Here is a 16997-nt window from a genome sequence, read left to right on the forward strand (position 1 = left end):
CCTGATGAACAGTTGGAAGCCAGAAGAAGTTTAAGAATTGGGTTTCATGTCTGGCACATCATGCTGGTGACGCATTTCATTTCAGGGGCTTTGGTGAGTGAATTCTGACTCTAACTCACAAGCACACCCCACCCCCAGCTCCCAGCTGCCACAGAACAACCAAAGGCTCTGAGTCTGTTTTTCATGAAATATTCTCTGCTGGGCTCCAGAGACCCATTTCATCCTCACTCAGGGCTGCATATGTGCCACTGGGCATTGTGTGGCCCAACCAGCCCCAGCCCCTCTCCTCCCACCTCACCTCAAATCACCCCACTCCCCTACCCTGCAAAGTGACTGTCTGGTGAGGACTCTCCCTGCTGGTGCCTAACAAGGCAGAACAAAGACCTGCGTGCTCACAGAGTTCCATTTGGAGTGCATGACAATTTAGGAGCACAAATGGAAAAAGGAAAAAAGGAGATTTGAAATCTATAGCTGGCTTTTATCAAACCAGGACTTGTAGCTCTCAGCTGACAATCAGCCAGCAGCAAAAACCCACAAGGGACGGTTCTTACTTGCAGCTTCTGGCTGGCTATTAGCTACCGGCAGCCTTCTGACCCTTTTTCCAGGGAAGTAACAGCTGGCAGCTGACAAAGAAGCTGGCAGAGTGGCCAACTTTCGCTTCTCTGGGAATGGATATAAGATTGGCAGGAAATAAGGCATTTAAAATATGACGGTTATAAGCATTTTCACTGGCTTTCCTTTATTATGCTTTTGGGTTCTGGCTCTGATTGCTAAAATGCATTATGTGTTAAGGAGCTTTGATGGCATTTTTTTGAAAAGTAAAAGTCACAGCTCTTCCTCCATTACCACCACCAGTGCAGATGAAGGTGCGTTCTATGTATCGTTTCTACTTAGCTCTTTTTTAAACAATCACTAATAAACAAAGCGAATAGGCTAAGGGCCTTGATATTATATGAGCTTAAGTGTGGTGCCACTGACTAATTAAAACATGGAGTCCCTGGGCGGTACGAATGGTTAAGCACTTGGCTACTAACCAAAGATTGGCAGTTCAAATCCACCCAGTTGCGCCTCAGAAGAAAGGCCTACTGATCTGCTTCCAAAAGGTCACAACCTTAAAAACCTTATGGAGCCCAGATGGAATTGACTCAAAGGCAACTGGTTTAGTTTTGGTGTTAGCTTATTTAGGCCTGTTGGACAGGATCTTCTGTGGTGTCACAGCTGTTCGGGAGAGGCAGAAATTGGGATGGAATGAAGCAATGATAGATTAACTAGCAGTAGATTGGATAAAGACAGATGCAGCTTAATTTCTCCCCTTATACATTACCCAACCTTCCATTTTTCTGTCAGAAAGGTGGATATACAACAGGAGGCCACAGCTGAGGTGTTAGTGGTTGTGAGATGGACTAGTCATACCTCAGCCCATTTGGTTCTAGCTGCTTTGCCGTGTTTCCCTCACAGGACATAGCACTTTAGGACTGTAGCCCCCACTAGCTGCAATATTGTTATTTTCATTCTGTTAACAATATTACAACCTGCTGATTGTAACGGCTGATCTATATTAGAAGTTTTAAATAAAATACAGATGATGAAGGTAATATTTGTCCAAAGCGCACCAGAGGGATGAGGACAAGAAGCCAGGGTTCTTACCACAAGTGGCCAGGAGGACAGAGAAATATCCAGAAAGTCAAAAGGACTGGAGTAGATGTGAGAAGCATGTTTCCATTACAGGCTTAAGTGACACACACATATATGCATTTTGACTTAGTGAGCAGGGTATTTTCAGAACATTGAATTCTGTTTCTTATGTTCTTTTTGAAAAATAATATTTTATTGTGTTTTTGGTGAAAGTTTACACAGCAAAATAAGTTCCCATTCAGCAATTGCTACACAAATTGTTCAATGACATTGGTTACATTCTTCACAGTGTGTCAACATTCTCATTATTTCCGTATAGTTGTTCAATTTCCAGTAATCTACTTTCCCCACTCCCTTACCGTCTCATCTCTGCTTTAAAGTAACTGTTGGTCGTTAGGTTTCATATAGATGATTTTCTCAAGGAGTACAATACTTACAAGTGATATTCTTTATTTTATGAGCCAATCTGTTATTTAGCTAAAAAGGGATCTTTGGGCATAGCTTCAGTTCAAGGCTTACAGAGTACTTCAGGGCAATAGTCTTGGGGCGTCCTCTAGTCTCAAGTGGTCCAGTAAGTCTGCACTTTTTAAGAATTTGAGTCCAGTTCCATATTTTTCTCACATTCTATTAGAACCCGTTTATTACAGCCCTGAACTGAATGATCAGTAGTGGTAGTCGAGCACCATCTAGTTCTTCTGGTCTCAGGGTAGATGAGGCCATGGGTCATGTAGACAGTCTATAGATTAGCTTCTTCTCTGAGTCTTGGGTTTCCTTCTTCTTCTTTTGCTCCAGACAGTAGAAATCAATAGTTGTGTCTTAGGTTGTGTCGTGGACTGAATTGTGTCCCCCCAAAATACGTGTCAACTTGGTTAGGCCATGATTCCCAGTATTGTATGGTTGTCCTCCATTTTGTAATTGATATAATTTTCCTATGTGTAATAAATCCTAATTTCTGCCTGTGGCTAATGAGGCAAGATTAGATTATGTTAAAGAGGATGCCACATCAGGTCACATCCCTGATCCAATGTAAACGGAGTGACCCTAGGGTATGGCCTGCATTGCCTTTTATCTTTCAAGAGATAAAATGAAAGGTAGCAAGGAGAGAGTTGGGGACCTCACACCACCAAGAAAGAAGAGCAGGAGCATGCGTCCTTTGATCAGGGGTCCCTGCACTGAGAAGCTCCTCGACCAGGAAAGATTGATGACAAGGGCCTTCCTCCAGAGCTAACACAGAGAGAAAGCCCTCCCCTGGAGCTGACATCCTGAATTTGGACTTGTAGCCCACTAGACTGTAGAAGAATAAATTTCTTTGTTAAAGCCATCCACTTGTGGTATTTCCGTTAGAACTGGATAACTAAGACTACTTCGTCTTAGTAGCTACTTGCAAGCTTTTTTACTTGCAATCTGGCTATTTGCAAGCTTTTAAGAACCCAGACAGTACTTACCAAACTGAGATGTAAAACATAAACTTTATGAACTTTATATTTTGCCAATTGACCAAAGTGTCTCACGAGACTATGGTCCTAAGCCTTCAAACCCAGAAAACCAATCCCATGAGGTATTTAGTTATACCTAAGAAGTATCCTTAACTGTGCCCCCTAAGTGCTTTGTTACATGTATGAATATATATGCTTGCACACATATATGCATAGACATGCATATGCTCCCATACATACATGTATATATACACATACATATACCTACTCATATACATTTATGCACACATACATACATATATACCCACACATGTATTTTTGGGTTGTTGCTGTTATGTTCTTACCTAACTAAAAAAAAAAGAATCCAATGTTGAGAGGCTTATTTTCCAATATGGCAGACGGGCACATAGTTTTCCATCCACTTCCTCTCAAGGGCCCATTAAAACAAATGGGCTAAAAACAAAATATAGGAATAAAAAAATGTATAACCCTATAGCATGAAGAGAACAGAGGGAGGAATCAGTGAATGGTGGAGGAGGAAGGTGAGAGAGGAGACAGTTAACGTCCTAAATAAGTTCTTCTCTACCATCTTTTTTTTTTTTTTAGTGGCTATATTACTTTGGAAGAAGGAATTTTTTACAAGTTGGAAGGGACATTTGTTGCCTTATACCTACTCCAGCTTTTAATCAAGACCACACTTGCACCATCCTAAAGAGGCGGGCTGCCACCCTATATTTAACAACCCCCAGAGAAAGGCAACACTAGTCTCTCCTTAACTGAGCCGTTTCATTGTCTGAGAGTCCTCAGGTTTTGATTCATGTTTTCCTTGCAGCCTGAAGGTGATAAAATGCCCTGTCTGAAGGAGCTAATGTATACCTAGGGAGTAGCCGCAACTCTGTCAATGAAATAAAATGTCCAGAACCGTCTGCTTTATGTTTTATATGGCAACACACTTTTATGTGTGATTAAGAAACAAAACAACAAAGGGGGGGATGTATGGAGCTTATCAAAGTGTAATAGTTGTTGCTTCACCAGAGACACTAGTGCTTTCATTCTGTTTCTGGTGCTGTTAGGCTGACCCTGGGGAAGCAAAGATTTTGCTCTGAATTAGAGAATAACACTTAACAGCTGTAGTCAGCTGTAACACTGTAAAGTAAACAAAGTTTTTCATTAGGATTTTTCCATCGTCCCTTTCTAGGTCTTTCTTCTTACTCTCCCCTTTCTCAACTCCAAGGTACCTATTATTTTCTAAGTGCCAGGGAGACCAAAAAAAAAAAACCACTATTTCACACTAAAGTGTCAGTGACTCCTTGTAAATTCTACGCAAGGATATATGGATTCTGTATCATTCTGGGTCCAATCAAGAGAAAGAAACTACACAGAAATTTGAACAGAGAAGGATTAATATAAGGAATTATTAACTATAACAGGTGGTTGAAATAACAAAGAATTGGCTAGTAAGGAATAAAGAGAACTCTAAATAATACGGGAATGCCGGATATAACAAGCAACCACTACCCTTAGGCAGGGACAGACGCCCCAATAAGCAAGGTATGCACAGGCTTACTTGTGCTTACTAATTTGTACTATACAATTTCAAATGAGTTTCAACACATCTGTGGTGAAAAACAGGTGAAATGGTGCACTACAGATTTGTAAGCAAGCCCAAGTAAGCCCATGCGTATCTTGCTTAATTTAAGTCCTTGAGTACCTTGCTGACTGATTAATCTGTCTCTGCCCTTAGGTCTGAGACAGAGCATCCAAGGAAAAGCCTATTCTTTCCTCTCATTCCCCAGCCCAGAGATCCAGACCTTGTTGAGAGGGCACACCTGTGGCTCACTGGATAGCAAAGAAGATACTAGGATGCTACACTGGTGGTACTTGGTGGAAATCTGCCTTCTAGGGTGTCAGGAAAAGCCAATCATGGGAAGTATCTCACTCTAGACAGCCTACTACAGAACCACCTAAGGAATGGGGAGTACCAGAGAAGCTGCTGGCCGCCATGCAGTACAGGAACCGACGCTGGAGAAGTCCAGTACACTAAACCAGTTGGCCAAGCAAGCATTTAGGAACCAGGACAGAAAATCTCTTCCTCCTATAGTGTCTCTCCAGTATCCCCTACTGACAAAGCTTAATATTGTTGGCAAAGAAAAACATTTTTAACGAGCTCAGATCCATTTCTGAAGAGCAGGCAATCAAGGCTGAATTTGGAGCTGAGAGGCAATAAAGTGATAACTGACACCATATTTAAACAGACAGAAAAGATCAAGGCAAAGTTGAACCCAATGGGATGGCTATTTAATGGTAAATTTCCAGAATAGGCAAGCTAGGGGAGTTATTTTGGAGTAGGAGGGCTTTCTAAGTGTCTATAAATCATACTATGTAGGTTACATAAATGTTAATCAGGATGGATAGGATTAGCAATGTAGCTTCTAGGCAGGACAGGGACACTGTCAGGCCTTGAGCTCTTAGATCAAGTTCAACTTCATCCCTAGGTGTGGCTGAGAACGGCTAGATTCCCACTAATTCCATTTCTTTGTTCAAGTACATGAGGAAACAACATTTCAGAGAACTCTTTCTTCTAGGTTGGGCCATGCAACAGATTATTGTCAATGAAATGTGAACGAAAGTCATAAACTTACTTCCAGATCTGGTCCCTAAAACCTCCATTCAGTTGTTGGCCAGTTGTTAGCAGACGATCCAGTAGAGAACTCCATAGAAGCTCTAGAGGGTGGTGGTACTATATAATGGAAAGAGCGTAAGTCACGGCTCAGAGAAGAGATATTCAGGACAGCTGCTCAATCTATACTGGATTAGAACACAACTAAGAAACAAATCGTGTTAAGCCTCTGAGACTTCTGTTTTTTTTTGTTACTGCAGCTAGAGTTAATTGCCCTGACTGATGCACTGGGCAAGCTAAGGCCCCAAGGACAACTCCAGTCTTAAACTCATTTTTCAGTTTGTTTGAACTTGTTAAAATGAGGGAGCTAGATCAGATATTCTCTTTGGTTGTGTGTCTCATAAATGTAGGACTAAAAATATTGGTTCCAAAATAATTTTCTACGGCCCTCTGTGGAGGGCAAAGCATGGCAACTAGCTTACACTATGAAAAGAACAAAGACTCCCTGAAGACAAACACCAAGGCATGCTCTTTTCTCCCTTCTGGGAGTTGTTGGTACAAATCTGCTTGAAATGGAGGGCTACAGTTGGTCACAGTGCACAACAGAACTTGTCCTGGTGAAAAGAAGGGGCCACTTTCCCAGGCAGGAGGTTGGCCTTAGTTGCATCAGGTAGCTCCACTTCTGGTCCACACCATGTGCCCAGTGGAGCCCTGGTGGCGCAGTGGTCAAGAGCGTGGATGCTAACCAAAAGGCTCGCATTTTGAATCCACGAGCTGCTCTTTGGAAACCCCCTGAGGCAGTTCTACTCTGTCCTGTAGGGTTGCTATGAGTTGGAATCAGCTTGACGGCAATGGGTTTGTTTGTTTTATACACACACACACAGACACATATATATATATTCCCCCCCCTTCAGATAAACTTCCCAATATATATATACTTTTCTGAGTGCTTATGCATGAAAAAGGAAAGATATGATGCATGGCTTTTCTCTCATCTGCAAAAACAAGTGAGATCTATTTCTGCAGCCCTTTCTGATTTTATGGCTGTTGGGCTTTAAGACAACCAGGAAACACCTCACAGGATGTCAGCCAGGGAGCAGCTATTACCGTGGACCTCTCGATTCACAGCCCACTGGAGGAGTGCTCTAACCCTCAGGTAGTTTCTTTATGTGACACCAGAGGGGTGAGCACAAATCTACTGAAGGTCTGCATCCTGTGATCCAGCGCCCGTGAGTAAATCACTTTTAGCAGCAGCATGGCACAGTGTAAAGTTTATGTAAGAGAGACATAAATTTGGGTCTTGAAAGAGCACTGTTTCCTGTGGTGACAGGCAGCTGAGATGGTGCGTTTTTAACTTCCCTCGCCTTTAATGGATTGCAAATTGTTTCAGCCTAAGTCCTCAGCAGCATAGCACAATACAAAACGAGGGTCTGTAGGGACAGCCGGGTCAGACACTGCCACATACCATCTGAATCCAGACTTGGGAATGGCTTTTCACACCATGAGATTTGCTTGGTATAGGAAACCTATTACACTGAAGGCAGCAGCTTCTATCCCCAGAGACTTTTTGAGGTTATGGTAAATACCAGAAACACCAAAGAGTTAGGAAGGAGAGAAAGAGGGAGAGTGAGAGCAAGAGTGAGATTGAGTTTTATTCTCCAGTCTACTGACACATGGTTCTACTTAGAATTCTGATCTGGGATGAAGCATTTCCAAAGGAACTCACTAAACCAGTTTTCAGGGGCTTTTCACACTGAAATCTGTATCAGCCCCCCAGATTTTCTACATGATCCACATTTTCAGCTTTGTCTTGTATTAAATGGATTGCATGTTTGTGAATGTAAGAAATCCTGGAATCTGTGGAGGGAAGGGCTTCCCACATACCTAACCCCCAAACCGCATTAACCCTGACAGACGGTTGCCTGTTATGGATTGAATTGTGTCCCCCCAAAATGTGTTTCAACTTGGCTAGGCCATGATTCCCAGTATTGTGTGGTTGTCCTCCATTTTGTAATTCGATGTAATTATCCTATGCGTTGTATATCCTAACCTCTATGATGTTAATGAGGCAGGATTAGAGGCAGTTATGTTAATGAGGCAGGGCACAATCTATAGGGCTAGGTTGTATCTTGAGTCAATCTCTTTTAAGATACAAACGAGAGACAAGGGAGTGGAGAGAAGGGATACCTCCTATCACCAAGAAAGAAGAGCCTGGAGCAGAGCCTATCCTTTGGATTTGGGGTCCCTGCACTGGGAAACTCCTAGACCCAGAGGAAGATTGATGCCAAGACCTTCCTCCAGAGCCGACAGAGAAAGAAACCCTTCCCCTGGAGCTGGTTCCTTAAATTCAGACTTCTAGCCTCCTAGACTGTGAGAGAATAAATTCCTGTTTGTTAAAGCCATCCACTTGTGGTATTTCTGTTATAGTGGTACTAGATAATTAAGACACTGCCGAAGATGTTATAAATCATCATTCTCTAAAAAAAGATGAGTGTGGCAAGGACATGTGAAGGTGAGGTCAAGGGGGTGGGGTGGATGTTGGACGAAGAGGATGTCTATCTTTGAAAAATGTAAAGTGGCACATCTAACTGGAACATCCCAGGAAGCCAGCACAGCAGGGATCCCAGACGAAAAGCCAGCACATTAAAGGCAACTTCACAGGTTTGGAACCAACAGGGCAGCAGCAAAGGCCAATTGCCATTTGGGGCTGTGAACTCTGCTTTGGTGAAGACCTCAAACATTAATGTTGCTTTGGCTCCTTCAACCCCAAGAAAGGGGAGACGGAGAACAGGGGAGGCAAAGTGCTTCAAGGAGTGATTTATGACCAGGAAAGATTTCCACAAAAACAGAGCCTACATTAGAGGAGGCAGCAGAGAGCAGAGGTTAAAACCCAAAACACCAAACCCATTGGCATTGAGTCGATTACAACTCATAGTGACCCTAAAGGACAGAACAGAACTGTCCCATAGTGTTGGTGGATTTGAACTGCCAACCTTTTGGTTAACAGCCAAACTCTTAACCACTGCAGCACTAGGGCTCTGAGCAGAGATTATGAGGGTGGATTCTGGCACCAGGAAAACTGCATTTAGTTCCTGGCTTCCTCCATTTATTAGCTGTGTGACCTTGGGAAAGTCACTTAGCCACTTTGTTTTCCAGTTCTCTCAACTATCAAATGGGCATGTTGTTAGGTGCTGTCAAGCCTACTCTGACTCATAGCAACCCCTTGCAATAGAGTAGAACTGCCCCATTTTCATGTCTGTCATCTTTATGGGAGCAGATTGCCAGGTCTTTCTCCTGAGGAGCTGCTGGATGGGTTTGAATTGCTAGCCTTTTGTTTAGCAATTGAGTGCTTAAATGTTGTGCTGCCGGTACGTGGCATACAATAGATATCTTAGTAATAGTAGTCTAAGCACTTGTACAGGAGGATGCAAGAGAAGGAGATAGAAGTCCTCCTCCGTCTACATGCTTGAGGCCACATTATGCTCCATGAACACAGAAACACTAATGGCAGATGTAAACCAAAAAAACCAAACCCATTGCCATCGAGTTGATTCCGACTCATAGCAACCCTGTAGGACAGAGTAGAACTGCCCCATAGAGTTTCCAAGGAGCTCCTGGTGGATTTGAACTGCCGACCTTTTGGTTAGCAGCCATAGCACTTAACCACTACTCCACTAGGGTTTCCAGTGGCAGATATAAAGGGCCAAAAAACAACAACAAAGAAGCCAAAGCTCTGTTATTGTCAGGTCAATTCTGACTTATGGTGACCTAATGTGTTGCAGAGCAGAACTGTGCTTCATAGGGTTTTCAATACTGTGACCTTTCAGAAGCAGACTGTCAGATCATTCTTCTGAGGCATCTCTGGATTGGTTCGAACCACCAACCTTTTGGTTATTAGTCGAGAATTTAACTGTTTATGCCACCCAGGACTCCACATAAAGGGCTAGGCACATAAAAACAAATGCAGAATTAATAATACTTTCCTTTATTTGACAGTATGGGGCGGTGGAAAGAACTTGGAGCAGCGTGTCAAGACCCAGATTTTCATCTCAGCCCTGTCACAGGGGCCACAGGTGATATAGCCAATTTTCCTGGGTTCCATTTATTTATAGACTCCTACAGGAGCTGGGGAAACCCTGGTGGCGTAGTGGTGAAGTGCTACGGCTGCAGTTTGAATCCACCAGGTGCTCCTTGGAAACTCTATGGGCAGTTCTACTCTGTCCTATTGGGTCGCTATGAGTTGGAATCGACTTGCTGGCACTGGGTTTGGTTTTGTTTTTGTACAGCAGCTGGATGGGGTGTTTAAATTAGCCTAATCCCTAACTGTAATGATAATAATAGCAATAACAAAGGGATTTTCAGAGAATTGACATCTTAATAATATTTAGTCTTCTAATTCATGAAGATGAAATGTCTCTCCTCAATTATTTATTCTGAATGACAGAATAATTTGAGTTATTTTCAAACGATTAAACAGAGAGTTGCCATATGATCCACCAAATCCACTCCTAGGTATATATCCAAAAGAAGTGAAAACAGATGCCCATGCAAAAACTTGTACCCAAATGTTCATAACAGCTCTATGTGTAATAGCCAAGAAGTGTAAACAACCCAATGGCCATCAACTGATAAATGGATAGATAAAATACGGTGTGTCTAAACAACAGAATACTATCGTATACATATGAAGTTCTATACTACTATGTAGAAATGAAGTACCAATACACGCTACAACATGGATAAACCTTGAAAACAGTATGCTAAGTGAAAGAAGCCAGTCACAAAAGGCCACATATTGTATGACTTCATTTAAATGAAATGTCCAGGATAGGCAAATCTATAGAGACCGAAAGATTAATGGTTGCCTAGGGCTAAGGGTGAGGGAGTTTGGGGTATGATGGCTAAGTGGTGCTGGGGTTTCTTTTTGCGGTGATGAAAATATTCTAAAATTTGTTGTAATGGCTATACAACTCTGATGATACTAAAAACCATTGAATCAAACACTTTGAATGACTTTTAGGGTATATGAATTATATCTCAACAAAGCTGTGCAAAAAAAATTTGTTACCTTGTCTATAATTTATCTTGATTTTTAACTTCTTCAGTGACCAATTTAGTCCAAAATCTATCATTACGTCAACTTTCCAAGTCTAAAGGGAAGTCAAACGGGTCACGTTTTCGGCACCTAAAAAATCCTCTTTGGAAAGTAAGCAGCACTTTGGAATTCCTAAAGGTTTTTTTTTTTGTTTTGTTTTTTAATTCTAGAGAAACGATATTCTCTAAATTTGGGAAAAAGATAATTATTGAGAAATAAGAATTTTGAAATACCCAATATTTTCAAGATAAAAATTTCTCAAGTTGAATATTATACAGTAAATAATTATTATATGATAAAAATTATTGATTCTGTTTAATTAAAACCATATTTCTGTATGTATAATGTTTTATAGTTCAACAGAAAACTAACACAGAAATAGATAAAATCATTGGAAAACACTACTTAGCTAGTTTTGGGTTAGATGTTTTAAAAAATTCAAATCTTTTAAGGAATTATGGTAATTACTATATGGCTTGTAACTGAAAAAAACAAAACAAAAACCTTGGAAATAAGTGAACCTTTCTAAACTCCAGGTCTGGATGAACACAAAGTAAGGTGTGAATGGCATATTGACAAGAGGATAGGAGGGAGCCATGACTTCGTTTTCTAACTAGCAGTAAAGTGTGTTTCAGAAACTGAACAATTGTGCCACTGCAAAAGCAGTTTTAGAACCTAATTAATAAATTAAATATTATAAGTAGACATTTGACTGTCTTGTCCAAACCAAATATAAAAGTTGGTCAAAAATCATTTTTGGCAGGGATCATCTCAACACAACTATGCAGAGTAATACTTTCATACTGGTAATTTCCATAAAGCCACATAGGTAGGAATCCAAACTGAGGTCTCTCTGACACCAAAGCCAGTGATTTTAAATGCTGTGGTGATGTGGTTAAAAGAATGGCCCTTCACTTCCCTCTCCTACCTAACTTTGCAGAGCCTTCCTACTGCAGACAGAGCACCCTTTCTCACTGCACCAGATGAGTGCTTGGTCATGTGGCTTGTCTGGTCAATGGAATGTCAGTGAATGTGATACAAGCAGGGGGTCTTAAAGTTTGAGCGGTTTAGCTTGGTTTGGAGACTCCTGTGATTACCATAAGATGAGAATTCCCCAGGAAGCCACTGCCCCCTTTAGCCTGGGCTCCAGAACAAACCTCCCTGGAACAGACCTCAACATGAGCCAAGTCCAGCCAACCTGCAGTGAGCATTTTGGAGCTCAACCTAGAGTTCCGCCCAGTGAGCTGAGTTGTGGCCCATCTGCAGACCTATGAGGAAAAGGGGGGAAAAAAGGCTTGTTTTTTTAAGCTACTGAGTTTTGGGATAATTCCTTACATAGCGTTATTGAAGCAATAGTTGAGTAATACAAACACAATGCGGTTTTGGACACCTGCATCCACACATGCGCACACACCAAAAAAAAAAAAAAAAAGATTCCAGGAAGATAATTACTCATGTACCCTGATTAAGTGGTTTGATGGGATAATTCAGTGGTGTATGTTAGATTTAAGAACGTATTAAAATAAATATCAAAGCAATTTCACTGCTAGATATTTCTCCAAAAGAAATCCTGCAGAGGTCCACAAAAAAATGCATAAGGTTATAAATTGTAACACTGAAAATTTGGAAATAACCTAAATATTCATCAACAGAGGAAAGGTTAAATGAATGATGTTATTTCCATTCTAGGGAATCCTATTAAATACCAGTTATTAAAAGGGAGAAGGGGAAGTTCTCTGAGACATATTGTTAGGTGGAAAGTCAAGGTGCAGAACTGTATGTGCAGTATGATTTCATTTACATAAAGAAAAAGCCCTGTGTATGTAAATTTATTCAAAAAGGATTATAAGGATACAAACCAAACTGACAAGTGATTACTTTTGGGAAGGTATGGTGTTGGGAAAGGCAGGCAGGGCGTTTGCTTTAACTGTAATGTTTACTGTTTTTATGGTGGGAATAGAATGTATACATATATTATTTGTGCCATCAAAAGAAATTAAAAAATAGAGATTTCTGGATCTCACCCTAGAGCCAGAAGAGTCTATCTGTAACCGAAGTTGGATGCCCTATTCTCTCCACTGCCCAGCCAGCAGCAAGCTCACAAGGAAGCAGTCAGCCAGAATAAGAGTTTGTAACTTGGCTAATAACAGGGCAGGAGACAAACGGCAGGATTTTCCCCGTGAGCAGAGGTGAGGGTTTTCCAGTTTAAGAAAGTCAAATGAGGCATGAAAGCTCTAGAGTTCTTTGGTTTCTGGAGAAAGTCTCCCTTCATTGCTAGACTCCCCTCTACAGGTCAGTGCTTCTCCATCTCACCAGACCCCATTTGCACCCCTGTTGGGGCATATCTGAGTCTCTGAAGGGTACGAGGAGGTACTTGATGTAGTTACATTGATCAAAAGAGGGCAAAAGAAGCAAGGTAGGCATCCCTGAAGTGGGCCAGCCCTTCTCCACGGGACCATGTCTAGGGACAGGGACTGGAGGTGGCCCATTCCACAAGGAGGCATTCTCATTACAAAAAGGATGAGGTAATAGGGGGCAGGTATAAAGCTGATGGGATTTTTCAGTGCAGGTTTTTTTTTTTTTTTTTCTTTTGACTAGTGTCATCTATAAAACCAGTCCCTGGGTGTTACAAATAGCTAATGTGCTCAGCTGCTACCTGAAAGGTGGGAGGTTTGAGTCCATCCAGAGGTGCCTCGAAAGAAAGGCTTGGTGACCTACTTTTAGCCGCTAAAAACTCTATGGAGCACAGTTCTACTCTGCAACAGATGGGATACCCATGAGTCAGAATCAATTTGACAGCAACTAGTTTCATTTATAAAATGAGGGGCTTGCCTTGAAAAAAAGTCCCTTTTGCCCTGTGAGCCTGTGATCTGCGACTCTTAGTTGGAGGTCAGGTTCATCAACTCTAACAGGGTGGCATCTCCTTGAAGTGCTGGGATTAAGACTCTGCCTTGTAGCTCTAAATCAAGCAGGAGAAGATGTGAGCTGTGTATGCTCGCCCTGGTGGGATGGGGAGTTGGGTTACCCTGCTTCCCAAGTCCTCAGTCCTTCTTCACAGATGCCCCCCAGGAGACTGATCAGAGGTCACTAGTCTCCATCATATCGGGGACTTCCTTCCCAGGAGTTGAATCATGCCATGTCCTCCTGGTCTGGCCTGGTCAGCTTCTCCAAAAGTAAAAGGCCCCATGGCTGAGACTGCCTTCCTGCCCTGCTTGTAGGCAAGCACCTGTAGCTGCACCTGAGGTACCCAGGTCACCAGCCGGGGTCCCTTCTTGCCAGCAGGTGCAGACTGAGAGATTGCTGACTTGCTCCCCAGGCCCCAGAGGTGAAGGCAGGAAGCCTTCCATAACTGGGCTGCTGGCCAGGGGACAAGTGGGACTTCAAAGGAACGCAGAAAAGAATGTCATGCAATTGTTCTGCTGCCAGAAGATTCCAGTAGGAGGTAGGTGTCATGGATTGAATTGTGTCCACACAAAATATCTGTCAATCTGGCTGGGCCATGATTCCCAATATTGTGTGATGGTCCACCATTTTGTCATCTGATGTGATTTTCCTATGCATTGTAAATCCTACCTCTGTGATGTTAATAAGGCAGGATTAGAGGCAGTTGTGCTAATGAGGCAGGACTTAATCTAAAAAATTAGGTTGTGTTTTAAGTCAATCTCTTCTGAGATACAAAAGAAAGAAGCAAGCAGAGAGACATGGGAACCTCAGACCACCAAGACACAAGAGCCAGAAGAATATAGCACGTCCTTTGGACCCGGGGTCCCTGTGCTCAGAAGCTCCTCGACTGGTGAAGACTGATGACAAGGACCTTTCCCCAGAGCTGACAGAGAGAAAAAGCCTCCCCCTGGAACTGACACCCTGTTTCCGACTTCTAGTCTCCTGGGCTGTGAGAGAATAAATTTCTCTTTGTTAAAGCCGTCCACTTGTGGTATTTCTGTTATAACAGCACTAGATGACTAAGACAGCAGGTGAGAGGAGAGAAAGGATATACACAATCAACAACTGATTCCCAGGCCTCCTGTCTGAGAAAGTCCGATTCAACAAGTCTGAGGAGGGGCCTAGGAACCTGCATTTTTGAAGGCTCTTCCTGGTCAAGCTCAGGCAGTTTTGGGAACTGTGGTTTTAGGTCTATAGGGTCGCTATGAGTTGGAATTGATGGTAATGGGTTTTTTGTTTTTGTTTTTGGCTAGAGTTTGTTCAGAAAGCTCTGGAAGGGTCAAAGGTCAATGTGAAAAAGTGGGCTTTACTTCAGCAGTTGAGAGCTTTCCTCCCTCCCTGGGTTCAGGGGCAAGGAATCACTCCGTGACTGAGAACCTGAAACCCAGCCCCCTTGACAAAGTCATGCTGAGTAGCCGGCAGGCTGGGAAAGCATTCCAGTTCACATCTGCAGTCAAGATTCTAATCGGGAAATTCTTAACATGTTTGCAAAACGGGGCTAACATTTCAAGTACTGTCTGCATGAGCAGCTGCTTTCTATCCTTGATGTGGATCCACAAGGATCTTCAACCTGAGTGGATATGTGTCTGCATGTAAGACAGATGTACTCTTTCCTGACAGTCTTACGTGGGGTGCGGCTGTAACCCCAATTGAGGACAGGGCTCTGCAGGTTCCAGTTCACAGTGGACATCTCCTTCTAAATCAGGCCTTCCAGACTGACTTGCCAGTTTACAGCAACAGGCTTGGGCACTTTAATTTTACACAAGAGCAATCGTAACACTTGTGGTAAAGAGGCTAAATGTTTCAGAAAGTTTTATATTACAGCACAAAATCCGGTGTTATGGTTCCAATCAATTCAGGAAGTAAAAAGTCTTCAATTTATTTGAGTCTCTAAGACTCAGAACTCCTGGCCAAAAATGTGCCCTTTGATCATTATCCCTTTAATATGAAGCGTTCTCTAAATGCATTTCCGTTTTAATGAACAGAGCCTTATATTGGCACAATATTTTTTATCGAAGAGGCTCAGATTGTGTTTTAGGATTCCAACCCGTGGATTAAATTCAGTAAAATAACTGGGGGCCTAACGTGTGCCAAGTTCCTACCCTCAGTGAGCGTAGAGGCAAGGAGAAAAGCTCAGGGACATATACTAACAGCTGTAGTAGGGACTAGTGGGCAGTGAATGCCATCCAAAGATAGAAAGACAAGTGTGGGGAGTTCTCAGAAGAGAGCCATCACTTCTTGCTGAGGGATCAGAGAGGGCTTCATAATGGGGGAGATGTTTGAGTTGTGCCTCAAAGGCTTTTAAGAAGAGAAGAGTGGGCAGAGGAATATGCCAGGCAAGAGGAAGAGACTGGAGAAATGCAGAGCATGCCTGAGGAATGATGGGTAATTCAGTCTAGCCAGGATATAGTATGGGAGTGATGGTAGAGGTGAAGGGAGAAATAGGCTGGCAAAATGGTGGAGCCAGACTGTAGAGGGCCTAAACTCCCTTGAAGTAGCTCTAGTGAAAAAATGGTATGGTGTAAGGGTTCAGAGGAGTGTCATAGGAACAGTGCTCAGAAGTACAGTTGGCTTCCCTGATGCTGGACTGTGGGCAGCAGCTGCTCCAGTCACTCTCTCTCTGGTGGCCCATGGTCTCCAGCCACAGCTTCTCTCTGCAGATGGGTGTCTTCTGCTTTTCTATAGTGTCTGCTCCCTCTTGGGGCCAACTCTGGCCCTAACTCAACCTAACCTTTAGGCCACGCATCAATCATCACAGTCTCTTGATTCTTGGTTCTAATTCAAGGGAGACAACCTGATTGGCCAGTGCCCCATCAATAGATTGGTTCCCCTTTTCAGGTGTCTTATTATTATTTGCCATTGAGCTGGCTCTGACTCATGGTGGCCTTATGTATAACAAAGGAAAATGTTGCCTGGTTTTGCCTCATCTTCACGATCGTTGCGTCTATTGTTGGCAGCTATTGTATCAATCTATCTCCTTGAGTGTTTTCCTTATTTTCATTGGCCCTCTACCAAACACGATGTCCTTTTCGAGTGATTGGTCTTTCCTGATGATGTGTCCAAAGTAAGTGAGTCCAAGTCTTGTCATCTACGTTTCTAAGGAACATTCTGGTTGATATTTCTTCTAAGATTGTTTGTTCTTTTGGCAGTCCGTGGTATAGTCAATTTTCTCTGCCAACATCACAGTTTGAATGGATCAGTTCTTCTATTCTCAGGCATCTTGCCCTTGTACAATCCTCTGTGCTGGTTGGGAGAGGGGGTCAATGGT

The sequence above is a fragment of the Loxodonta africana genome, chromosome 1 (assembly GCF_030014295.1).
Source record: "Loxodonta africana isolate mLoxAfr1 chromosome 1, mLoxAfr1.hap2, whole genome shotgun sequence".
In the NCBI taxonomy this organism is placed as follows: Eukaryota; Metazoa; Chordata; class Mammalia; order Proboscidea; family Elephantidae; genus Loxodonta; species Loxodonta africana.